This window comes from Trachurus japonicus, chromosome 12 (genome assembly GCF_045865225.1).
Source record: "Trachurus japonicus isolate A0001 chromosome 12, Traja_1.0".
NCBI lineage: Eukaryota > Metazoa > Chordata > Actinopteri > Carangiformes > Carangidae > Trachurus > Trachurus japonicus.
This window is the reverse complement of record NC_140918.1, coordinates 12,907,591-12,933,854: the sequence shown is the minus strand read 5'-3', so window position 1 is coordinate 12,933,854 and position 26,264 is coordinate 12,907,591. Positions and strand designations below refer to the sequence as shown.

The 26,264-nt window shown below is 41.9% G+C and overlaps 1 protein-coding gene across 3 annotated transcripts in view; it reads left to right on the top strand.

Moving 5' to 3' along the window:
• Positions 1-4,711: 4,711 nt before the first annotated feature.
• Positions 4,712-26,264, top strand: part of znf462 (zinc finger protein 462) — a 47,518-nt gene continuing 25,965 nt past the window's right edge. For 2 of the 3 annotated variants that reach the window (XM_085793282.1, XM_085793280.1), the window contains exon 1: positions 4,712-5,016. The gene's annotated coding sequence lies outside the window, so the exon portion shown is untranslated. Of the gene's footprint in view, positions 5,017-9,460; positions 9,906-26,264 lie in introns of those variants that run through there. The other variant, XM_085793281.1, reaches the window with a different exon arrangement.

Genomic DNA, 26,264 nt, shown 5'->3' with positions numbered 1-26,264 from the left:
AATGCTGATTTTGTCTTGTTCACTTAAATCAATTGATTTCTTTTTTCATCTGAAGGCCAGTTGAAAAGCCATGCTCTGCCTTAAAAATGTTTTTTGTCTTCGGATGTTTATTTCCAATTTGCTCTTAATAACTAAAGATGTTCTGTAAATGTGATTAGGAACATTTTGAATTTGCATATTTTAAAGGAAACAGCAGCAGCTTTTTAAAAACAAAAATTGTGACAGAAGAAATGAAACACTCACTCTCAGCCTCTTGTTTTGTCAGACATCACAAATTGTTGTGTTCTGAAAAATACATAAAGTGCTCTTATTCAAAAGTGCATTTTAAGTTTCAACTGCTGAAAACCCCATTCCGATTGCACCGCAGGTATGTCTATTGTTAACACTGCTATTTTGATATGTACTGTAAGTGCAGCATAATCACTGCACCGCCTGCTCTCTTTTGATTTGGAGGGAAATGTTAGTTGAAACTACACACGGTGCAAAAAATCCAACTAAATAAAGGTTCAGAGACACCCTGAATAACTCAGTGGGTTTTTTTTCTTTCTACACCTCGGATACTACTCATAAAGCTTGTTATTACTTTTTTTGTACAACATATTCACAGATTCTCGTTCTTTTCATTACCTTTATTTGCATATTGTCATTCAGAGTCATGGGGAGCTGGACTTGGCATGAAGTGAACGATGGTCACAGACTTCACACTCTGCAGGGTAAAACACAGACAAGCACAATGTAAGTCCTCACATTCACCTGATTTGCATCTTAAAAAACGTTGGAAGGCACACAAATACATACGCACACTCACTCTCACACACAAGGGGTCTGTTTTACACTACAGACACCTGAGCAGCATTTCTGCTGATACTGAAAACATGAAGTCATTTCTGAAACATTTGTGACAAGTTAAAGGGCTTATCTAAATGAAATAGTAATTGAAGCATTAATAATTCATGATCATTCCTCCATTAAGGCACATGCCACGACAATGTGCCGGATGTAGCATCCCTGTCTGAAAGTCCTTGCAGCCACTGGTTTTTATTTCCTATTTTACGCACATTGTTGTGTTTCGAAATTTAAGCGATCTCTCAAAGCTGCAGTGTTACGTCTGGGGAAAGAAAACTATCCTGGAGAGATGGCGTAGATACTGACAAAAGAAACAATATGTATTGCCATTTCTTTCATCATGATCTCATAGAAAAATCCATTTCATTTAAGAAGACGTGTCAAAATCTGTCTTTCTTTTGGAAGAATCCTTTCATTCTACTGTCTGTCGTACTCAATGATATAAAACTACATCAGAATTGAACCGGTGCAAACAGTTCAGAATTATAAGTATGTGTTCACCATGTATGTGTGCGGTTGTCTGTGTTTTGTGAGCGAGAGGAGTAAAGGAAAGAGAAAAAGAAGAAAAAACAAAAGCAGACTTGTAGTTGGAGGTAGTCGTCCATGAAAACTCACACTATCGGGGCAGCAATCATTTTATCTCCTTGTATCTCCTCTGTCCTCTCTCCACTAGCACACACAGAGTTGGCCTCTCGTAATGTTCACTGACCCGCACAAGACTCCGCTGTGTCTCAGTTCCAGTCTTGGGAACTTTTTCAAGAGGCCGCATTTGAATTTTCACCAGTACAGAAAGTCAAAATTTGAATTCACCCCTCAAATGTCAAACATCATTAAACCCTGCTCATTTGCAAAATTAAATGTAGATGGTTTCTTTTTTTTATTATTATTAGCAATTAGATTTTCCCAGGAAAATGATACGTTAATATTAATGTGCCCAAAAAGTCATTGGTCACCTTCTAAATCCGTACCGCGCCCCTCCTCCTCCTCCCACCCCCCCACCGCTCAGACCATCTGAATCCTTGACGACTGGTCTGTTTTTAGCCGTGCTGGATGGAGGCCTGGCACGGTGTGCGGGGGAGGCCGGACCAGTGGGGATGTCCTGGTGCAGTCTGTCCTACACTGTACGCTGGACTCCGCGGCCATCCCATATTAATCAGATTTGCCGCAGCAGCCATATGTCCAAGCAGCATGATAAACCCCGGCTGCTACCTGGCACCCACAGGACACACTGTCAACACAGTGTGTGTGTGTGTGTGTCTGCAAGGCTGTGTATATTTCACACGTCCTTCCTCCAGAGACATTCCTTCAATGATCTGTTGAGACATCAAAATGATACTGGAATATAAGACAGATTTTCTTTTTTTTTCAAATCCTCAAGTGGCTCTGGGAAATAAAAAAAAACATGAATGAACAACAGGCCATCAGAGAGTAACCCTGAAGGAGGAGGAAGTCAGTTTTGGAGCAAGTGCTCATTTGCCACAGTGTATGGGAAATACATGGGGCTATGTACGTCACTGCAACAGGAGAACTGGCACTATGGAAGTGCTTTAAAAAAAGGCTCATTCCTGTTTCCATCTGTCGCCTTATGCTTAACAGCACTTTTTATATAATTCATATTCCCACATGATTCAGCTCCAAGGGTGTCACACACTTCAGACACTGCGAGTATCACTACTGTGTAAAAAAGCATTGTAGAGACCCAAGCCCCGGATTAGCACTGGTGACACAGATAGCAAGTTGGTGACCACATATCATTCTTCTAATAAATTCCGTAAAAAATAAATGCAGTCCACCATCTATCAATCATAACTGAACCTCGCAAGAGGCAACACCAACACATGTCAAACATGATTAACTGCGTCTGTATCTTATACAAATTTAATTCCTCACAGTGTCTCAGCCTGTAAATCAGACAACAATCACTGGAGAGCCTGCCTCTGAGATTTGTGGCTGAGGTTTTTCAGGTATTTCAATGTCACAGTCGGGATCGTTAGGAAAAGAGAAAACTTTCTCTGCATGAGTAAAAAAAAAAAGTTGCTATTTAACTAGGAAGAAACTCAGTACAGAGAACAAGTGCTTTTATTTGAATAATCACAGTAGAAGTTGTCATTGCCATCTACTGACTGCAAAAGGCAGAGAAAAAAACAACGCATCTAACTCACACAACTGCGTACATCATGCAGAGGAAGATAATTACTATTATAAACTATTAACAAATAAACACACTGGCATCAGATGCAAATAATATAACATACAGACATTTAGACAGACTATTAAAGTGTTTGCTTTTTAAGCAGTTGAAATAACTCCGCAAGACAAGAAATGCCATATGTTCGCCTTTATATAATGTATGATTCATATAAACTGTGCTGTGATGTTTAGAGTCTTAGCCATCACACAGTACCATCCTGAAGACATCTGATTGGTCGTGAACATACAGCCGAACTGTCTTCAGCAACAAGAAGAAGAACAAGGAGTCCTGCAACAGATGGTGTGGCCCCCACCGGAGCCCTGATCTCCACATCATGGAGTCTGTCTGGGATTACATGGAGAGACAGAAGACAGTGAGATGGCCTAAATCCTCAGAAGAACTGTGGCAGGTTCTCCAGCACCCCCCTCTCTCTCTCCCCCCAACAACCTAAAACCCTGCAAATGTGCACAAGTGGATCAGGGAGAACTGGTACAAAATGTGGTCACACTAAATTAAAATGAGTTTTGTGTTTACTGAACCTCATATGAAGTGAACTGATGATTAAAAATGAATAATTACTTTTTTTTTAACAGCTATCTCACATTACACATGCCTCACATTTTGCACATGCCTAAGACTTTCCATGGCAACGTAGCTGCAAAATGTATTTATTCGATAAACTAAAGTGAGTTATTGGAAAAAGTGAGTTATGTACATTCAAATCTCACATCTTTATCAGTGAGTTAATTGACTATAAATCATCAGTAACATGACAAAGAGTCCTATTGATCTAAATATACTGCATGTCAGTGCAACATTAATGGTAATAATCCAAATTAACACGTTGTTCAGATAAACACTGTCAAATGCTGTTATTGTCACTCAATCATACAAAGTAGACTCTTCTCCTCACTGTCCACCCTCATCGGCGTGCCGCTCAAACCTCCCCCCAACAACCCACCCACCCACCCACCCGTCACCCACCCATCGCTTCCACTGACACACATCTGAGCAAGACCCTGCACCTTTTGTCTTGGGCTCCCTCTTTGTTAGCAGCTGGTGGACAGAGCAGCAGCCTGCAGCAGCAGCAGCATCATGTCTACTTTACTGTGTAATGACAACGTGCTGCAACACATCACACATGCACACACACACTTACACACCTCTTCCTCTTTTTTTTCTTATTTATTTGGTTTTGGTTTGTTTTTCAATGAGGGACACAATGAATTAACACACTCATGTTAATTTATTGTTTTGTCCTTATTTGAGTAAAGGTGATAAAAACCATGGTGGGAGTGTGATCAGTGAATGGTGGGTTTATATAAAAAATGTATATAAAGTGTTGAATGTTACTGGAATTGTTATTATTTATTTATTATTTCAATTGAGGACATATTTTTATATTTTTATTGCATATTGACTATATCTATCTATCTATCTATCTATCTATCTATCTATCTATCTATCTATCTATCTATCTATCTATCTATGTTTGTGTGGTTGAAGTGGTGAAGCAGCAGCATCATCACCACCACCAAAGTGAACTGCAGATAACCCCATGACGTGGCAGACACAGTATGGAAAGCCTATATAAAATTGACGGTGGCCGCATGTATCTGGTGGTGGTCTGAGCCGCTGATAAGGCTTTGCAGGCGATCTGACTTCAGTCTAGATGAAGGATGAGCTTCTCAGACATAGACGCTGTCCATCCTGCTGATGCTCCCTCGTCTCGTCGTAAACTCTTGTGCACCCTCTGGTGCTTGCTAGTCTCCCAAACTTCTTTGTGTAGCCTGCTTTGCAGATTGTCTTCCTTGTCTGTGTGGTTGCTCATTATTCAGAGACAGACGGATCTCAGGTCATCTGCAGCTGCAGCAAAGGAGAAGCAGGAAAGATGGCGATCATCCATTAGAACGACCGGGCGCACGCATGAAATACGAGGACAACTTTTGGGAGGATCGCTTGAGGAGAAGATTGTACTAGTGAGTTTTTCCTCTTGCACTATATTTCCAGTTTCGCCAAGATTTCGGCTGGGCTTTCAAGGTCTGCGAGAACGTCGGTATGGTAGATCATGGGATATAATTTGGAGAGCGCCTCGTGAATGACCTGGAAAGAGCTGATCACCCCCCGTTTTTTCCTCCTTATAGTCCAGGTCCTGCCGACTTGGGAGTGGAGGAGAGAGGAGATTTTAGTCGGGTGGGCGCTCCGGCTGGCACCCATGCAGCCCAAAGTCAAGTGGGTCTTCTCGCTTCCCACTTAATATCCTTAACCAACCTAGCGCTTCCTCGCTATGTCGCCTTTCGGTTTGTTGTCAAAGTGACACACGGAAATGGACGCGGCTGTGTGTAGAGAGAGGCTCGCCTGCGTGTTTCAGCAGCACCGGAGCGGAGTGTTTTGTTATTCTGACATGTCTGGTCAGGGGAATTACTGGCCCCGGCTGTGCGTCCCCTCTCCGGCCGTGCGTGTTGTTGCGCGTTAGCTTCATGGAGAAGCCATTGCACGGATTGCTCTCCTCTCCCAACCAGCCTCCATTAGCGACACAGAGGAGCTGGCATAGCCGCTGGTCCAGTCACACTCACTCACACACACACACACACACACTCACAGTCACACACACACATACACACACAGACACACTCACCATGAAAGCCATGTCCAGTGTGAGGAGGCTATCTTATGTATATATAAAAAAGAAAGCAATCTGGTGGCGGATTTCTCTCGGGTCTCCACAGGGTTGGAGCTTGATGTGTCCTGGTGCTGGTGAAATGAATGTAAACGCAGTGTGTCTCTGTATCTTTAGTCTGATTAGTGTTTTTTTTTTTTTTTTTTTTTTTTTTGTTCCTGGTGCTTATTGCTACATTGTTAGCCGCTTGTGCTTCTCTGCCCCCCCCCCCTGCACTGTTGTGGATGTCTATGTGCTTGTCACTGGTCTCAAGTCAGGTATGTGTCATAGTAGTAGGGCTTCACCATAAAATGGAGGAAAGCAGATGAGTCTCCAAGGAGAGCCCTGGAGTCAGACAGGCAGGATCCCTCACGCCAGAACAAAGGTTGTGTTCAAAAAAAAAAAAAGGACAGCAGAAAGAGATCGACCACAGTCTCTTCTTCTTCTTCCTCTTCCTCTGCTTCTTTTTCTGCTTTTTTCAGCTCTGAAGTTTTAGTCAGTGAAGAGGAAGCAGAAGAACTCTGAAAAAGTCAGACCAGATCATTTTTGCTGGGTCTTTCAAGGTTAACTCCATGAACTAACACAATTATAACACAACTTTTGACTTGTGAGATTTATATTTTTATTTAAAGACCTGCAGCTGACACTTTTGGACGGTAGGATACACGTCTGTGACTGTGATGGCTTGAGGGACACATGGATGAGATAGGAATTTTAATGCTGAATAATGCAGTGTTTTGGCCGTGCAGGCGGTTAATGTTCAACAAAGTGGTCTCGAAACACAGACACACACTCTCGGTCTCTCTCCTCTGTTTGTGTGTGCGTGCATGCGTGCGTGTGTGTGTGTGTGAATGAAGGACAGGCTGTTGCAGATAGTTTCTGAAAGGAAGTTCTCAAGATGATTCTTGATTCTTTGAACCTTTGGTCAAATTACAGCTTTGTTGGTGTAAATGTGAAAGTCAAGTGTTTGCTGGTTACACAGGAGTCCTCTGTGTTTATACTGGGCTGCACATGTGCACGTTATTGTATAATTACAGTGATTTATTTGGTGTTTAAATCACCTTTAAAAGTTATTTGGACTAATGCATTTAAGCTGTGGGTCATTTATTAACAGGCTGTGTGTTGTAACGTCCACTGTACAACCTCAGGTGACGTTTCACGCATTATATCCTAAAGGTATCTGTTGACCAGCCTGTCAGGAGACCGGAGGTGTGTTTGCAAGCCGTGGTCTCTGTGTGTGTGTGTGTGTGTGTGTACGTGTGTGTGGCAGTTGCTGTGTGTGTTAAGTGTGTGTGTGAGAGAGAGAGAGTGTGGCTGTGCTACACTCTGCAGTTCCCCTGGCCACTGTGTGAAATCTTGCTGACAAGGAGACTGTGAGCTTGACACACTGTGCTGCGACAATGCTGGGGCTGAGAAGAGCAATCAAAATGGTGGCGATGCTCCTTCTCCCTGGCGTGGCAGGGCAAACAGGTTCTCAAGGAGGAGCCGATAGAGGACGGCCGGGCAGGAATCTGCTGCGGTCGACACATTTGTCTCACAGACGGGTGCAATGGAAATAGTCTGGTGGATAGTAGATGTTCTTCAAATGAGCTCAGTGATGTAAACCTGGATGCGATTGTGATGATTTTTTTTTTTTTTTCCCTTTTTTTAAAGAAAGCTCATCTCTGACATGGCGTGCTGTGTCTTTGCACTTAGAGTTCCTGCTGTAACTTTCACAAGTCTTCAACACATTCTTGACTCCTTCTCAATTGTAAAGTGTATTCTTGCCTCAGCGGCTGCTGATCTGATCTGTGTGCTCAGGTTTTCTGCTCAGCTCCCTGGTTAAGGTCATGTGAGTCAGGGCTGTTTGCCCGTGCTCTGGCAGAGATGGCATTTCCACTAGTTAGTGTTGTAGTAAAGCAAAACTGGATAGGGCAACAGCTGAGGGGCCGCAGACTCTCCGTGGCCCCTAAAAGTCCCCGGGTCCTCTGTGTAATTTAAAATTATTACAAATTTGTCTGGTCATATAAAGTGTAAATGTGAATTAAAAAGGGTCCAAAGGTGGCTTTCTACTCGATCTTGACACCGTGTCTTTAAGGTCTGTGTCTAAATTATAAAGCTTAGTTAATTAATTTATTATTTGATCAACAGAAAATGAATCGGTCTCAGTTAATCTGCTGGTTCCAGCTTCCCCAGCATGAGATCAGCCCAAACTGATAAACTGTTGCTTTCCTTTGTCAAACAGTGCACTTTGGATTTGAAACAAAACAAGATATTTTGAACATGCCGTCAATGGATTTGTTTTTGAGACAAAAATATGAATCGACTAATCAAGTGAATAAACATCAGATTTAATCTGGAATGGAAATGATTATTAGTCGTATTCCCCCAAAGTTGAATGTAGTATCTTGAGTATTTTAATTAATTTTCTCCTTACATGGTGCATATCTTTAAATAAATTTGTGTGTAATCAATTTATCGTGAGCTAAATGACACAGAGCACCCTGGGGCCTGATAATATTTCAGCACTCAACTTACTGTTTCTGGCACTTGAGGCTAAATGCATTGAGGGAATATCTGTGTGTGTGTGTGTGTGTGTTTGAATGTGGTTGTGTGTGTGTGTGTGTGTGTGTTTTACGTGTGTCTATACAGCAGTGAATTATTCAAAGTACCTTACAACATGCTATAAGATACTGTGTTATGTCATGACAGCTTTAACATTTAACACTGATATCAATATTTCAGGGATATTTTTTATTATATGGTCTCTTGTAAGTTTAATCATAGTTTCATGGTGCAAAGTAAATATTTGTGTTATGTCTGGAGAGCGACAATGGCTGTCGAAATCAAAAGAGTTGAAATGTAACTCTGCATGAAATATTTAACGCACATTGTTACTGCAGTTCAGCTTTAAGGTGACAGGGCAGAAGTGAACTATGGTAGATACTTTTAGAAAAAAAAATTACATAACTGGATTTTTGCAAGGTATTTCAGGATTACGCTAGAAAAGCCCAACAGAGAGGACAGAGGATTAAACAGGAGAGACTTCTGTGATGGTTTGAACACTGGAAGGAAGCGGTGCTGAAGCTCATCACTCACACAGATATTCTTTCTGGGTCTCTTGCACTCAAACACACACAACCACTCTCTCTCTTTCTCTCTCTCTCTCTCTCTCTCTCTTTCTTTCTCTCTCTTTCTCTCTCCCTCTCTTTTCATTCACTCACTCACGTTGGGTGATGCACTCCTCCATTCTTCTCTACCTGGGGCAGTGAAGAAGGCTGGGGAGGCGCACAAAAGCAAATTGAAATGCTCCAGTGAGTGCTTTCTTGACATGATGCATGGCTCATGAGATGCAGCCTGGCCCTGCTGCTACACTTGTAAGTGTGCTGACACACACAGGCCCCACATCCACAACACTGAAGTCATTGCAGCACAGCAGAAAAAAAGAAAAAAACACCCTCACTACTTGCTCTTGCATTTTTCTGACCTTCTACCCTCTGTGAACATGTTTCTTTCTCCCTTGAACCACAATATTTGATTGTGTTGGGTTGTGTTTGTTTAAAGCAACGATAATCAGATGAATAATTTAAGGCCGTGTAACTCGGTATTGGCCTGTTTGAAAGACCATGAGACAACATCATGCTGGGGGTTAGAAGAAGGAAGTGGCTTGCTAGAGGTGTCATTCCAGTTTCTGTTGTCAGTTGCCACGTTACACTGCTGCAAAACTGGTTCCTCCTCTCTACTTTCTATCAGAACATCAACAGTTTAACGTTGTCGTTCCCCTCCTGTAAAAAAAGCCTTGCAGCTGAAGCACTTGCGTCTGTTGCCAGTGTTTTTGACACATTTTAGAGCACAGGGGGCTTAGTTTTATAGAAATCGGAGGCTTCAGGTACAACGTGGCCGTGCTGATGAAACAGTTTGTCCGACGAGATAAATTAAGTCGTCTGTACGGCGTCCTCAGGTTTCCAGCCTAGGCTCAGGATTTATGCCCTTCTCTAATAAGACACAGTGAACCAACTCTGTCAGCCTCGAGCTGCCTGTGGTGGAAAAAATCCTGAATTCTTTGGAGACGCCCGTTCCTTGGGCAGTGTGGTGCCACCGGACAAGGCCTTCATTGAGGAGGAACAGGAGTGGTCTTGTAGAAGGGATCCACACTGGCTCGGCCTACGAAGCAACAGAGCTGTCCAAGGACGATTAAATATTTAGAAGCTTGGAAAGGAGGTCTCAGTGGTAAGTTAATATTGATGGGTCTCTCATCTTTCCTTTCTCAAACTTGTAGAGTTGCCTCGAGAGGTCAGTTTGGTGAACCTGGAGAGGAACTAAACTTCTTCTCTTCAGATAAACTCACCAGTAGATTTAAAAAGGTTGCCATCGCTGCACAGCCTTTCATCCAACGTTTCTGCGCAGAAACCAGGCTGACTTTGACTTTTCTGCTTTTTTTCTTTCTGGCTTCCTGTGTCCTCTTTTGGTCACTCTGAAATACTCCATCCTGACTAGCTTGTAACCTCACCCACTCCCTGTAACTGTAGTAACTGCCATGTCAGGCTTACAAGGAAGTCAGCATTGCAGTGTTTTCTGGCAGTTGTCCACTGAGCACCACTTATAAGAAACCCTTGAGTGCATCTCTCAGCCTTTTCTTCAGCTCTTTTTCGGTTTTCTTTTAAAAAGCATATTGGTGGAAGTAGATAGAGCTGAAGGAATTTTGATAGAGAAAATGAAACCAAGGTTTTAGACTTTTGATTGAGGTGAAATAATCAATGGAACATGGTTTGAGAAAGACACTGGATCACCAGTTTACTTTGTTTGAGAACTGACTGGGTCCAGATACTGTCAGAGATGGACCAGAATTTATTTCAGACGGCAGCAGATTGATTTATTTCAGGAAATGGTTTCCTCGGATAGATGGTCTACAAGGCTGTGTGGAATGTTAGGTTTCCTGGAGTAATTGTCCTGTGGAAATGCACTTCCTGGTTTCTCTGCAAGATCTGTCCTTGGGCATCCTTCAGCCACCCGACTCTCCAGCAGTGTTTGTTTAGCCCTTGAACCCATGTGCTGCAGTTACAGGAGATCTGGATGAATCATGTTTTATTCTAGCCTTGCATGTCTTGACCGTGAACGTGCACGGCTTAGACGTATGAATTGTGTGTGGAGCCGTAGCCTACTTGTGTACAGTACTTGATAGAATCCTTTTTCTCTGAATTTTCCCTTTCAAGCTCAAGGGAAGAAACCTCTTGAGAAAACCAAATATATCTACCTATTCCTTCCCATATAAAATTGTAAAAATAATCACGCCTGAGGCTATTAATTAAATTGTGCACTTAATCATTTTTGGATGGAATATTTAATAATGTTGCAGAGGGTTGCCCCAAGTTTTTATCTTTTTATGCTTTTCAGTTTAGAAAATCTGCACTGTAGCTCTCTCACGGAAGCACTAAAACATGTTTCCAACATGTCAGGTCACTTGTATTATTATCTACAGAGGCATATGCACATCTTCTTAAAGTTTGGTGTGACAGGGTGGTTCAAAGCTCCATATTTAGAGGCACAGTTCTCAGATCTCTGCAGCTTATGATGAAGAACATCAGAGCTGCACTCTAGGTGGCCATCTTTGCAGCGAACACAAACCACACATCTCACTTCTGCTTTTGCTGACGGTCATGACAGTCTGCAGAGGAACCGACAGGAGGGGAAGCTGCATGCTCGCTCAGGTCTGTGCTCTTAAAGTTAAACACTTCCATCTGTGTAACAAGATAGCAGAGCGGAGCAGAGGCAGCTCCACTTCAGCCAAGCAGGACAGTCAAAGACCTTGAGGAGCACAAAATGGTGGATGACCATGCCACTGATACTCCAGTGTGATTGGCTGTGTGTCTCCTTGGCCACAGTGGGGCTGGCTGTGTGAAATGGAGTCCTCTGTGTGGAGCGTTGGCCCAGCCTCAGCTCTGATGCAGAAGATAATTCTGTCAGCCCTGAGAGAGAGAGAGAGGGAGAGAGGAAGAGAGCAGCCAAGTGAGGTGACTATACTAAAAGAAGGTTGAGCTGCAGTAGACTTCCAGTGAACTCCAGCCATGCATGTCAGCCTGCTTCCACCTCTTCTCCTCACACAGCTGCTTGATTTCCTAGGTTCTGACTTTACGTTATTAACTGAATTTTTCATTTGGTGCTTTTTTTTTTGGCGTCGAGCAGTCGATGGCGGTGGCGCGAGAAAAGATCAGCTAAGATGAAAAGGTTCTTTTTTTTTTTTTTGGTGCTGTTAACAGGAATGAAGAGAGTGACTATGTATGGGTATTCATTATCTAACCTTCACACCCAGCAGGCTTTAGCCGAGGGATTTACCAGCCCCCTGTTTTGTTGCTTTGTGAAAATTTCAGCTCGCAAGGTCACACAACTATCTTTGAAGGCTCATGATTAAAACGTAAATGCGGGAGATGTAAAAGAGTGGAAGCGCTACAGTTTGAATGGAGAAGTTTTTTTTTTTTTTATGTTGACTTTTCACCATGACAACCTGAAGACAGTAGCCTCGCGAAAGATGGCTATTAATGCTCGTCTCCTCTTAATCTGCCTGGTCATTATCTTCAGTGCAAAAGAGGCCAAATGTTGCTACTGAGTGCTCTCTGTTGCAGACGTCCCTCTTTTCAGGAGGAACAATCTGAGCCCTTTGCTAAGCACAAAGGCTACCCTTGGAGCAAGGTTACTTGTACCATGATGGCCAGCTTCTATTTTTTTTATTTTATTCTGCAGCTTTAGAAAGAAACATGGAATTAGCAAGTTGGATGTCTTGGATTGCGAGGGGAAATGTCTTGGGTTTGAAAAGAAGGAATAAAGAGAGGAGAGTGAGTGCAGTGATATTAAGTATTAAAGCCTGTCTGACTGGGTGGGTGATGTCAGGTAACCATCTGTCAGAGAGAGACAGGCTGACACAGGCACTGTCTGACCTTGCAGTATGGACGACCCAGACAAAAAGTAGAAAATTATCATCTCTTTCTGGGATTAGTCTTGCAACTGAAAGTCATGCTAATGACATCCCTCTCTGCCTCTTTCAGCTCCTCTGTCTTTCTTTTTGATGTGAGAACTTGCTTGAAGGCCCTCAGTCAGCAGAATACTTTGAGGTCCAAAGATCAAAATGCTTCAATCCTCCAGGCTGAGCTCGTTGTCCTTTATTACGGCAGTGCTACATGTTCATATTGTGTAATGCATTTGCTTTGATTTTTGAATCAGATGAGATCTCGAGCATGACATTGTTAAGTAAACCAGTTTTAAGGGCTGTAATAGTGTGTAACTCAGTTCTGCATCACCTCGCCTCATTTGTTCCATTAAACCTGCGTTCAGTCAATTTAATAGGACGGTGCTTAGCTTACACAAACTTTTCCTTTACCCAGAATCCTTAGGGGTCACCTGGGCCTGCTGCGGTGAGAAGCTTCTTTTTTTATGCCCCCTGAATGTGACACTATAGTGAAGGTCAAGCTGCAGACAGAGCAGCAAAGCCAGCTGGATTGCAGCGTCTGAAGGGCTCTGCACCTGTATTTACCAGTCCTATGAGACATTCTGGGATTACTGAGCTGGTTCCACAAAGAAAGAAATACACCTCACCTTTTCTTTTCTCATTCAGTTAAAGTAACCAATGGAACCAAGTTAAACACAAAAGCCTACTCTTTGTGTTTCCAATGCCAGCAAGAATGGGTAAACATTTCAGTTGAGGAAGTACGCACATACCTCATTAATTCGGGGTTGTAATAGTTTTGAGATTCAATTAGTTACATTGAAAATCATGACGTGAGATAATTTTGCACAAATTAACTGCACTGATTCTAATTAGATCAAGTAAAACTAGATTTCATGGGAATGTCAAAGGAGCCGTGGCAACATTTCTTTTGCTGCTGAAAGTCTCAGATTAGGAAAAAGACATAAAATCAGATTTAAGACCCTTTACATTTTCTTTTCTGGAAACAAACTTCAAGACTTGGAGGAATAATGGCACCATCAGGACCTTATCTGGATCAGGTCATCTTTCTATGATGGATGCTCATGTAAAGAGGAAGCTCTAAAGGAAAAACCACCAAGGGGCCAAGAACAGGCTAAAAATATCTGAGGGACTGTATAGCAGAGTTGATTCACAACATGCGCGTAGCAGGAGTTTTGTGTTCTACATATTTATAAAAATGAGTGGTAGGACAATACAAAGACAAAAAGTACAATTTTGCAACAATGTGGCTGTCTTTAATGACAATAAATGGAACTTGTGATCTGGTGAATCCAAGGTAGAAAGTAAAAACTCTTATATTCTTGTGGCTGAATAATATCCAACAGCAAACACCAGCAACTCCAAATCAATACGAAATATTGAATTAAATTCTAATTCAATAAACCTACTTTTAATGGGAAAATACCTCAAATACTTGGACGGCAAATGACTTCCTGTGTCCAAAAGGGAACCCGTGCAGTCAAGTAGAGCAATCTTACATCATGTGCAGACTCTCCTCTTAATGGTTTTTCCTCAGTTTGATGTAACTTTGGCTGAACAGTGGTAACTGGGGCATCGCAGAGCAATTATGAAGTAATGGTAAACGCTCTAATGGTATTCAGACCTCTTAAATGTTTACATACTGTGTTATAGATTAAAATAGAATCAAATTTAATTTAATTTTAGGAAACCATTCAATCAAATGAACATTTTTATTAATCTAGAAATCTAAATGTAGTTAATTGGACATTGTATAGGAAGGAACCTGTGTGTACATGGTCCCATAATTCAGGATCAAGACACCATAGAGCTCTGTCAAAAGGTCATGGAGGAAGTGGCCTCAGTGACTGAGAAATTGAAAAAAAAAATCTGAACCACCAAGACTCAGCTAAACTAATTATCTCTGTCAGAGAGATGATCAAAAACCCAGTGGTTAGTCCAACAGAACTTCTCTACAGTTATGGGAGAACCTGCCAGAAGGATGACCTCTTCATCTCTTTGAGTAAAAGTCATATGACGCCTGGTGGTGATAGTAACATAAGGGAAGTTTGAATGCAGCCAAGTACAGGAAACCTTCTCCAGAAAGCATGTGCTCTTAGACCGAGGCGACCTGACCTTTCTGCAAAACAGTAAGCGGAAGCAGCAGCAGCCGAGACCAGGCTGGACTACTGCAGGACAAGTCTGTGGCTGTCAGTGAGTGGTCAGACCAAAGCTCAGACTTAAACCCTGTAGAATAATCTGTGGAGAGACCTGAAGATGGCAGTTTGGATGCCTCCCACCCAACCCGATGGCCCTTGAGAGGATCATCCAGGAAGAATAGGAAATGGCAAATCCAGGTGTGCAAAGCTAGTAGAGCCTGAACCAGAAGGACTTGACGCTGTAACCTATACAAAGAAGCGTAGTAAGGGTTGAATACTTTTTGTCAATCACACATTTCAGTTTTTCTTTTTGATAAACGTTCCAAAAACATTTTTTCACTTTGTCTTCATAGGTTATTGAGCGTGGACTGAAGGGCAGAAATGCCAATTTTATCCATTTCAAATTAAATCTACAACACAATTAAGTGATGGAGTCTGAATAGTTTCTGTAGCTGCTAGTTCATCAAAGGAAGAAAGGTCATAAATGGTGAAGGTGTGTTTTAATGCTTTTGAAATCACCATGTGAAAAATTGTAAAATGAAAAATGTCTTATTTCTCATTTCAATATGGATGGCACCTTGCTTTAATTAGAGTATTTTGCTTTGACATCAGATATTTGAGATGGACTTGGGGCTTATGGTGAAGGAGTGCAAGAAGAATACTCTGTGGTGAAGGCTGTTGTTAGCTGGTTAATGGTTGACCTACTTTTCTGAATGCCATATGCTTCCTGAAACAGATTTGTTGTCAGATTAACGCCAGCGTTTTCAGTCAGGTGGCAGATATTATCTCACGACACTGTTGATGATTTTATCCACTCTCAGAGACAGTTTTGGACTTTTGGCCTGTCCGCAGTTGCTTGATTCATCATTAACATGATGTGGCCTCAGCATTACCATGATGAGAGGACCCAGATGTGTGGCTGCGTGATTTAGCTTAAGAGATGATTAATAATGCCTCTCAATCTGCCCTTTTTTTTTTTTTGTTCACCACGTTGACCTCGGAGACCAAAAAACCAAAACAGAATCTATAAAAATGATCATCAGAATAGGAAAGTATGCTCAAGTCTGGGTTTAATCTAAACTTAAACTAAAGTATAATCAAAACATTGTAAGTTGAAATGTTTTCCAGCGATTTACGGAGAGAAGTGTGATGGCATTGCTGTTGCTCTATTTTGGTCTTTTCTGTTGTACTTAATGCCATTCCCATCCCTTTCATTCCATTTCGGCAGATGTCTGAAGAATGTTATGACAAAACGTTCATACTGAACATTATTGATTCCTCACATCTCCCCTGAAAAGGCCTGGTCCATTGATCGTCCAGGTGGGATCGATGTCTCATCTCTGTGTATTCAGTCTTCCTCAAATGAGCAGCACCATGTGATCATTTAAGGAAGCTCTCTGCTCTGGCAGGGGAGGGAGGGGGGGTGATGGGAGATGAGGGAGGGAGAGAGGGAGGGAGGGAGAGGTGGGGGGTACTGGCCACCTCACTGTTGATGTTATCACACGAGAGACGCAGCACAGTCGCAACGAAACAGATATGCTCATCAACACCACAGGATATCAGTGTGTCGGTCTCAGGTGTAGAGATTGTGGTATTGTAAATGAATCCGAGTGTTAAAGGCTTTGAGATCAAAGTGTGTTTTAAATGCGTTATTATTATGCATGTAGTAATGAAGGTGCTATAGGTCAAAGCAGCAGCCCCCTTCACAGGCCGAAACAGTATGTAGTAGTTTATATAGTGTCTAATTTCTTTTTTAAAAAATTATTATTATACATCCTGATAGAAACACAAAAGTGAAATGTACCAAATGTTATGACATCGAACAGTTGTTGAGACATTTCCCTTAAAGCACAAAAACAAAGATAAGTACCATTGTGGTCTGTTGGAAACTGTGACTGGGGTTTGTTGATGTTTTATTGAATATATGGAAAGTGAGTAAGTTAAGAAAATTAGCAGCTGATTTACTCTCCTTCTCATTGTTCATCGGCATCCTCCTTGCATGAAGGTCCTGTTTACTGTAAACGTCGGTGCCTTCTCTGTAGCAGGAAAGCTAACGCTTTATTTGTATGAGGGGATGTAACACCGGTGTGGAAATAAGTTGAAATTGATTTGCTTTTCGGTAGAATCTGTTAGAAAAAAATACAAAGATAGTGCCAACGTATCTCCACTTAACATGCATGTTGTGGTTGTATCTGTCAATATGTGCTCCAGTGAGAGGATGAGGCAGCAGCGCAGTATTGGACTATGAAGGTCAGTCAGGTCGGACCAGCTTTTCTCTTTTGAACCAGTGTTGTTATCTGCTACAGTGCCGACAGATAAAAGCCCAACTGTGAGCCAACAAGGGTGTAAGCTGCACACAGTCCAAAGAATTGCCACGAACCAGATGCAGTTATTTTGGCTGGCTTGCATTTGAGGGCACCATTCCTAATCTGAACCAAAATAACTTCCAAAGCGTGTGTATTAAGGAGAAATTCTTGGGAGATCCTTTTTAGGGAATAATGCAGTGTGACATATTCAGACCCTGTGGCTTTAATGTGTGTTCTGAGACCTTTCAGGTGAAGCTAAGCTGTGAAAAATCCAAGACAAGTTGTCGCTGGAGTTCTCTGCACTCTGTGTATTTGAGGTGGTGACGGTGCCCAGTGACTGTGTGTGTGTGTGTGTGTGTGTGTGTGTGTGTGTGTGTGTGTAATCTGTTTCAACTGAATGTTGTTTGTGCATGGCAGTGAATTGAGGAAGCACAAATGGCTGCATGTTTGCTGATAGTACAGATGTTAACTACTTACTGGTTAGCCTTCGGCTGTGGTTTTGGGGCCTCTAACAGCAACATCTATGTGTGAGCAGGAATTATATTGAAATGAGTCTCCCCTCAAAACAGTGTTAACAATACAGTAGAACCCAACTTGAATTTATTTGATTATTTAATTAAATTTAAACTTTAAATGTCTGTGACCTTTAAATCCATTATACACTCTTTTAGCTATGATTGTGGTCTCCACCTACACCTGCAGTAACATCTGGCTCTTCAGCCATTCAATGCTCCACTATGATAATCCTTACATGCTGCCAGTCTGTTGCTGGGGGCTGAGCTGCAGGTAGTGGACAGTGTACAGAGCTTTTCCCTTTCAAAACATCTGCCCGCTGCAGTTAAACATAATGTAAAGTTGTGGGTCAGACAACTACACATGACCTGAAATCTGCTGTAAGGCCCAGGGGAGCCACAATGGACACTGTGTTTGCACCTTTTATCGACAACAAATAATCAATTAATGCAGGAAGTAATCAGCAGTTTCATCAATGAAAAAAACTGTTAGTTGCAGCCCAGATGGAGTGAACCTGACAGGGAAGGGAACTGTTTAATGTGTAGAAGTTATACCTTACACTCTCCTTTTGCCCAGATATGGGTTTGAAATAACTGGTTTAATAAATTAAAGAGAAAATGCTGTCGTCAAGCCTCTTCTGGATCTGTTTTAACTTGGACTACTAACTCATACGGTCACAATCCTGTCAGGTCTTGCTGCACATATTGTGATCTATGAACAGATTTGAAATAAATTTCACCATGTTGGAATTTCTTATGTTTACTCACAGTGTTTATTCAAGTGTTTTCTCAAAAGTTTCACTGCAGTCTGTGCAGTGTGTTGGATGTCTTTAACAGACAAAATGAAAACCTGTTGGTAGAAATGCGATTTGAGGATATTCTTTGTGCACATCACAGAAACCACTTAATATTAAAATACTTGTGTTTCTTTGAATGCGTGTGTTAGTGTCTAAAGAGGAAGGTGTGGTTTCACGGTTGGAGATATCTGCGTCTTTTCAGTTTCAGTTTCAGTTGCATCCATCTCTTCCCTCCACCTCTGTCTCCTGTGCCACACAACCCCAGAGCAGGACGTTTCCACTCCATCCTTAAATTTTGCCGAGGTGCTCTATTCATCAAATGCTGCACCGCTTTTTCTCTCTCGAGACCTGTGGTGATTGTGCTTAAAAGGTTCAATTTAGTTTGGAACTTGCTCCCAGAATCACTCTGGCTTATCCAGATGTTGCTTTGCATACTTCAGACTTTTGACTTTTCTGATGAGGTCACAGGTGAACTCTTTCATGTCGACCCTGTCTGTGCTGCACAGTGACATAGTACACCACCAGTCCCATGTTGGCTGACTGCAGAGCCTTTGCACTCATATATGGGGCTTTTGCTTTGCTTCTCCGCGGTTTTATCAGAAGTTTTTGTGGTTATCCGCAAGCTGTCTGGACTTCCACAGCTCCCCATTCGCTGCCATTTCTTAAGGACATGTTGGACAGCACAGAGTTCAGACTGGAAGCACTTTAATATCTTTTTATAGCCTTCCATGCTTTGTAGGCATCGGTTACAGTGGCTTTAGACAGGACTCAAACCCCTTTACACACTTTATCATGATGGATTCAATTATAAATGGAAGAAAAATAGGTCTATACTCAAAAACCCATAATGACACATTAAAAACAAGTCAAATTTATTAAAAATCCCAAATTAAAATCTTTCCTTTACAAAAAAAAGTTTTCAGACTGTTAATTCAGTGCTTTGTAGAGGCCCCTCTGGTTGCAGATAGCTTCAGGACTTCTTGGACAAGTCTGTACAAGCTGTGCACAGCTGGATTTGGGCAATTCATCCCATTCTTCCCATTAGATCCTCTCAAGCTCCATCTATCTTCAGGTCTCCCCACAGATGGTCCGTGGGCTCACTGAGAGTCAAAGACGTGATTCAGCTCACGCCGTACCTGAAAGGTGAACCCCCGCCCCAGTCTGAGGTCCACCCTGCTTCCCTGTAGGGAGGGTATTATCCAGGTGTTCGCCTGAATCACTGATCGCCAATCAATTCACTTTGACTCCAGTCAAGTTCCACACACACTTCAGGCAAAAGTAAAGAAAGAAGAAGGAACCAGAGCACTATTTAGAGCTACAGCAAAGGATCTTTGCAAATAAGAGATTGATGATTACTTGTTTATTGATGAACCAATTGATTAATGCACTGTGATTTCAGTCTAATCAGATTAAGTTCAAATATTAAGCAAAAAAAGCAAAAAAAAACAAAACAAGCCTGTCCAATGAAAATTTGTATTTGTGCCAAATGACTGTCGGATAATTTTGACACAAATAATTCCTGTCAGTCAACAAAACTCAGTAATGATGAAATTGTATTTGCAGATTAAATGTCAATGCAAACCAGCTGCAGATGATCTTATTGCCTGGCTCTAATAACGCACTTACCAGGTGTAGATGTAGCCTGTCAAACCAAAGCATTTCACAGTCTCTCAGTTGTATCTGGTAAAGAGAATGATTAAAGATTTGATGCCAAAATAAATATTTCTTGCTGCTGCTTCACTTGGCCCACACTTGCATCAGCAGATGTTGGATTTCAGGAGAATGATTGAGCCTTCAGATCCAAAGTTTTTTTTTTTTTTTTTTTAAAGGCTGCGTCGAGGTTTGTCATTCTGTGATGAAGGAAATCGGCTGAGAGGTCCTTGAAAAAACCTGACGACTGTTTGTCACATAAAGTAAGCGGTTTAAAAAAGTTCAACTTGATCCTCAGAGCATTTTTTCATTTGATACATCAAAAGATTGATTATTACAATGAAAAATAATCAATAGACTATTATTAGTTGCAATCAGCTTCAGTGCTTGCCATCATTGCCGCCCATTTCCATCGGTTTTTCAATATAATGCAGCACCTCAGTCTCAGTAGTTGTAAAAGTTGTGCAATTAGGCGCTCAATGAATTCTGTTATTGCAATATCCTGTCGCAGGTTGGCATATTTCATAGCACACAGTGTCTCAAAGTGGAATTATCTGTCAGGTAAAAGACAGGTGCAATATTATCACTGTGAGCAAAATGCCGAGATGGCGAGGAGGACACTGAGAAAAGGGAAAGACGCTGATTTCTGGCACTGATGTGATTATTGTGCCTGTGAAAACCGCCCCATCGCATAACGTGAGTATTAGTTATTTACATGCAGAGACTCAATGTGCCAGCATGCATAAGCTGGTTATGAATCTGTTTGCTTTGCCACGGTGGTGTGCACCAGATGTCTTGTCTCTAGTAATTTATATATGATAAAATAATCAACCTGAATCCATGCAACCTTGTACCAATGAAGTGTTCAGCTATACCCCAATCCAGTAGGGGATGTTTGGAGGCATGTTTTGGATCTTATCTCCTCCAGTTTACGGTTGTAATGAGGTTTAATACATGTTGTCATTGGCATGGTCCTTTATGAGCTACGTTCAAATGTAATTAGTCGAATAAACCTGATAATTTATGAGCTTTCTTAATGAATACGATCATGTGAGCGTAACATTTACAGAGCAGTTTTGCTTAAATTCCCATTTTGTGCCTAGTTTTTAATCATAACTTACCTACTTTTTGGGTTATTTTTGTCAGGACCTTGCCGTGAAGGTGCTCTGAAGCCTCAGTCTGTGGCACTTCTGCACTGGATTGCGCGATGATATGCACTGTGTGTTATTTGCGCTTGAGCAACTGCTGAGCACACTATCAGATCCGGTGTGTAGGGTTCTCCAGGGCTGCTGACATCAGAGGATGGGAGTAGCCATCTTGATCTCCAGCTCTCTATCTCCTGTTTGTGCAAGAGGCCAAATTCTCAATGGTCCTGTGACGCAACGTTCTCTGCTCCTCTGCAGGCACAATGAGATCTTTTTCTGCTTGTCTTTTTTTTTTCTTTGTCTCTACTCTCTTCTGAGTGAACCTGGTGAACACAGTGGACAAAGAAGATCAGCATTTGAAGTATTGTGCAGTTACCTTTGCGCTCTTCTCTCTCCATCCCTCCCTCTCTTTGTTTTATAACTTTCTTGAAACTAAAAATGTATTGATTTTCCCCTGATGTTGTCATCTCATCTCGGCAAAAATCAATTTCCATGTCTCTGGCTACCTGCTGTTGTTGTGACTGTATTTTTCCTTTAAAAAGCGGCCTGTCGTTCTCAATCAATGGGTCATTAATTATTGAGGCTGTGCAGGTTGACAAGATGCATGTCCTGTCTTGTTTGCCAGATAAATTATCCCGTCGCCAGGATGCTGGCCATGTAAGAACGCAACACATCCGTAGATTTTTGTCTCCCCCGACGGCGTGAGGTGGTAGCACTAACCAACAGTTAAGGACAAAACCTCTGTACTTCTAATCAGCTTAATGCTGGCTTATTCAAAGGCCCTCTTTCAGACAGAGCAGCTGCTGTCAGCCAGTTTGAGTAGAGGGTGTGACTGCTGGCAGAGCTCACCGATGCAGAGAGACCGGTTGGTGATTAACAAATGTCAGTAGACTTTGGAATCTGGGGAGCCCTGTCTGATGGCTTTGTCCTCTGTTGCCTACCAGTGAAGGTCTTCCAGGTGGCTCCGTCATGCTCTCTCGCTGCCTCCCTTCTCCTCCCACCCTTCCCCTTCAGGCCGCTCGCCCCTTCTGCCTCTCTCTTTGCCCCCTCTCTCTCTCGTCTTCTCCTCGGGGCTCGGGGTTGCAGAGCTCTGAGATAAAGAAGTTCAGACATGCCTCACATTTTTAGACCCCCTTGTGGAAAGCAGTTGGCAGCTCCTACGAAACGCATTTGCAGTATTTCTTTTGCACAAAGTGTTGGTGCATGCCGCTCGCGCCGACCTATTCTGTTCCTTCTTTGGAACGGGGATTCTAGTCTTTCTCTGAAAATCTCTTGATGTGAGAGATAATTTCCCCGAGAAATGAAAGGACTAGGCAGAAGTCGGGGCTGGCAGGAGTGTGAGATGTTTTCTGCTGAGCAGTGTGGGCAGAGGGCTTGGGTACAGCGCTGTACATCTGGCAGATAGATTTCTGTCAGCAGCTCTCCAGTGACAGGCTGCCTGCCTTTGAGGAAGAGGATCAGATCTGTGGGTCCATGTTGTGTGCTGGCTGAACACCTAAGCGCACATAGTCAGCTCCTAAAATGGCTGCCCTTGAAGCTCAGCTCAGAGGAGGATCTGAGCAGCTCAGTCGCTGCCTGTTAGAGCCCCAGCTGACTAGATGAAAGCAGTTACACAATCTCACCCATTAACTTGGTGTGGCGTAGGGACTGACTGGCTGAAAAGACACAGCCAATTCTAAGGCAGATGGTGGTTGTGTAGGAGGCTTTTTTTTTTCTTCTTTCCCTCTCTGGGCATTCCTCTCCCCTCCTTCTCCGAAAGGATTCTCTTCATATCCATGTCAAGGAACCTGGCATTAGTAGGCAACTTTGTTCAAAACTGCCGTGAACTGCCAAGAGAGCAGGGTGGGGCCCCGTGGTGAGGCTGTAACCTGACCCTGGACAACAATGGATCCCCTGGTTGCTCAGGGACATACTGGCGGCTTGGCCGGCTCGCATGGAGCTTTCCACTGGCTGGCCAGTTGGGTGTGGGAAGCAGGGCGGGATTCCCAACTGTCCCTGGCTGGATCTCACTTGAAATTTCTTGGTCTCAATGTCCAGAGCAGTTGACTGAATATCATAGTGATACTGACGCTGTATTTCATCGGTATTTCTGGTGACATCAAAGATTACGTTGTCACACAACACAACAGTTTCTATTTTTAGTTTGTCAGCTTTCACTTTTGGGTAATTACACTAATTGATTTTTGATTTTCAGTGGAAATAAATGACCCTGAAACTGTTTCTTTGATCACATTAGCAATTAAAGCAGCTTTTCATTTTCTCAAAGTTTAACTAAATTAGAATTTCACTCATGATAGACAGATTAAAAAAGAACAAGGTTAAAAAAATTGATGTAGCATCATTTTTGGATGCCTCCATTACCCACAATGCAACTTCCCTGCCAACAGCTTAGCCATGTGGGCGTGTTATGCTATAGCATAGCCTGGAGCTGATAGACTGGAGCAGAGATAAGGACTGGACTACAAAGGTCTGTTGTCTTCAGCCCCAACTGACACTGACTCAGGTGACATCACCTGAGGCACTTTATCAGATTTAGCTCCGCTCCCTCTGTGGAGCCATCGAAAGGTGTATACAACTTTTTCCACCTATACAGCCTCTCTCCAGAGTCCTGTGACACTTTGATGTATACGATCAACACAGTCAACTCTGAGCAGCTGTACCACATTTTATTTGATATCAAAATTATCTGGGGCAGATGGAGGCTTATACTGTATGGTGCTATGCTACAGTATTTCCAATGAAAACATAGACTTCCACTAATTTGCACCCTCAATTGACTAATTGCTAATCAGATTTGGGTTAACAGTTGATCTAAATTATATCATAGTAGGCTACTGTATATGATAATTGCATAATGTCATGTTCAGATGTTTCCCCTGCTCCTTATGTAGAACATTGCACTGAAAAAAGAAAGATGCAATCTCTATAAAGTTTATTGTGCTGAAAAAACGCATACCTCCATGCTTGGCGATAAAAGCACAAGTACACCTTTTTTTTTTTTTTTTATAATTTCTTCTTATTATAATTCCATTGTTATTTCTTTGGGTTTTATTACAGCCACTGATGACTCCTCCTCATCTTGGACAAGAACCATAGGGGTCATACTGGACTCATACTGAGACAGGAGCCATTGTGTCTCATTAAGAACAATGAATCAACATCATTAAACCTTTTTGAATACTTGCAAAATATTTTAGTCTTTGCCTAATGGAATACACAAATGTACACGAACGTGTGCAGACATCTTAATTCTAAATTACATTTAATTATTGTACTCTAAGTTAAATATGTCAGCCACATTTTTTTCCTACATTTTCTCCTTTATATTGTTTTGTCAAGTTGTACAATGAAGGCAAAAAAATAAAAATAAATCTTAAAATACTTTTTTACTTTGTCAGCCCTCAAGAGAGTGTTTTCAGAAAACAAAAAAAGGTTGTTGCATCCTCAGGCTTATGTTCTGGTCATTTTTAACTGCAACAAACACAACTGACACACAGTGTACACAGTGTTTGAATTTACCTGCTCCTGATGTGTACACAACCTTGTTTTAGTCTCGTCTTTCGAGTTTTTGTTTTTTTCTCCCTCTACATATAGAATGGGTGGACAATATAAGGGAAACACTCCACGATTCATCACTCAGTGCTGCTTTAACCCCATCTTGAAATGCAGTCCTACATGGTCTGAACTGTGCAAGAGATTATATAGCTTAAGTTTTCCATAGTGTTCATAATAAAACTACTCTTAAACTTACTCAGCTGTTTGAGGGTGTAATCACCCTGAAATATGGAAACATCATGAGGGACCAGTATTTGTACCAGAGGGTGCACCTGCTCCTGTGAAATGGCCTCATATTCTAAGTGTTGGCCATAATGCATCCATTGAGAGCAGTTATAAGACCTAATGAGTCCCATAGTATAGACATACCCGTACCATTACAGACCCTCCATATTTACTCTAGCTTATGTGTCCTTGCACACTTGCTTTGTTCCAGTGTCAATGTGGAGGCCTTGCCCTTGGTAAAACTTCTGACCTGCTTTTGTTGAGATGTTTTGCTGAGAGGTGGTTACATAGCTGTTCTGTTAAGTGGCTCATTTATTGACTGGCTTCTGTCTGGTTTGCTTCTTTTGTCATCGCAGTGTGTATATATTTAACTGGCAACTTTGATGCACCTGGACACTGACAATTTTGGGCTCTGATCCTGAAAATCCAGATTTTTGACCTGACATAAACATACAGCATAATTATGATCCCTACAATTAAAATATGACTCACCTTGTTAGCCTCATGAAGTTTTTACGTTGTGTTGAAGTTCGATATTCAAAATGTCTCCACCGCAGTATCTGAGCACCATGATGTGTTTCTCTCATTATCAGATTTTGTATTTTTGACTTTGATTCATTTCTTTTGTGCGTGTGTTTGAAAGAAAAGTGAAAGGGAATCAGATTGACTGGGCTTTGATTTGCAATCTTGTGCCCTTTTAACTACCTATTTAATAACCAGTGAGAGCAACAAATCCTATTTGCAATATTTACGAGACAAAATGACAATTGATTAGAAAGCTGTGATGAAAGAGCAGTGAAAAGATGGCCACATCAACAGCTTACATTTTGCTGGCCAAGTCCGAACCGCAGAGGAGCTCAAAGACATAAAGCCTTCATCTCTCAGTTGATTCATTCAATCTTATTTCAGAGCAGTTGATACAATCTGATGGAATAGTCTGCTCTAAATACTGAGCTGTGGAGCTGCTCTCCAGCTGTTGCTTATCCCAAGGTAATAAAAATGGGACAAATCAGCCCATAATCCCTCCTCAGTCCCTCCATTGTTCTTTGAACGATGCTATGCTAAAAAATGGGACCTTCTTAGTATTCGGAGTAACATCAGCATCATCTGAATTCTCCTCTTTGTCGTGTTTTGTTGCGTTTTCCATCAGAGTTTGCAGACGGCTCCGGTCGTTAGAGTAGAGTAGAGATGATAAATTGTTTTCATAGGAATTTTTGACACTCCGTCCACGTTGTCAAAATAATGAGACAACAGGAATTTGTGGTGGCTCTGCATAATACACAGATATATTGTCTTTGTTCAA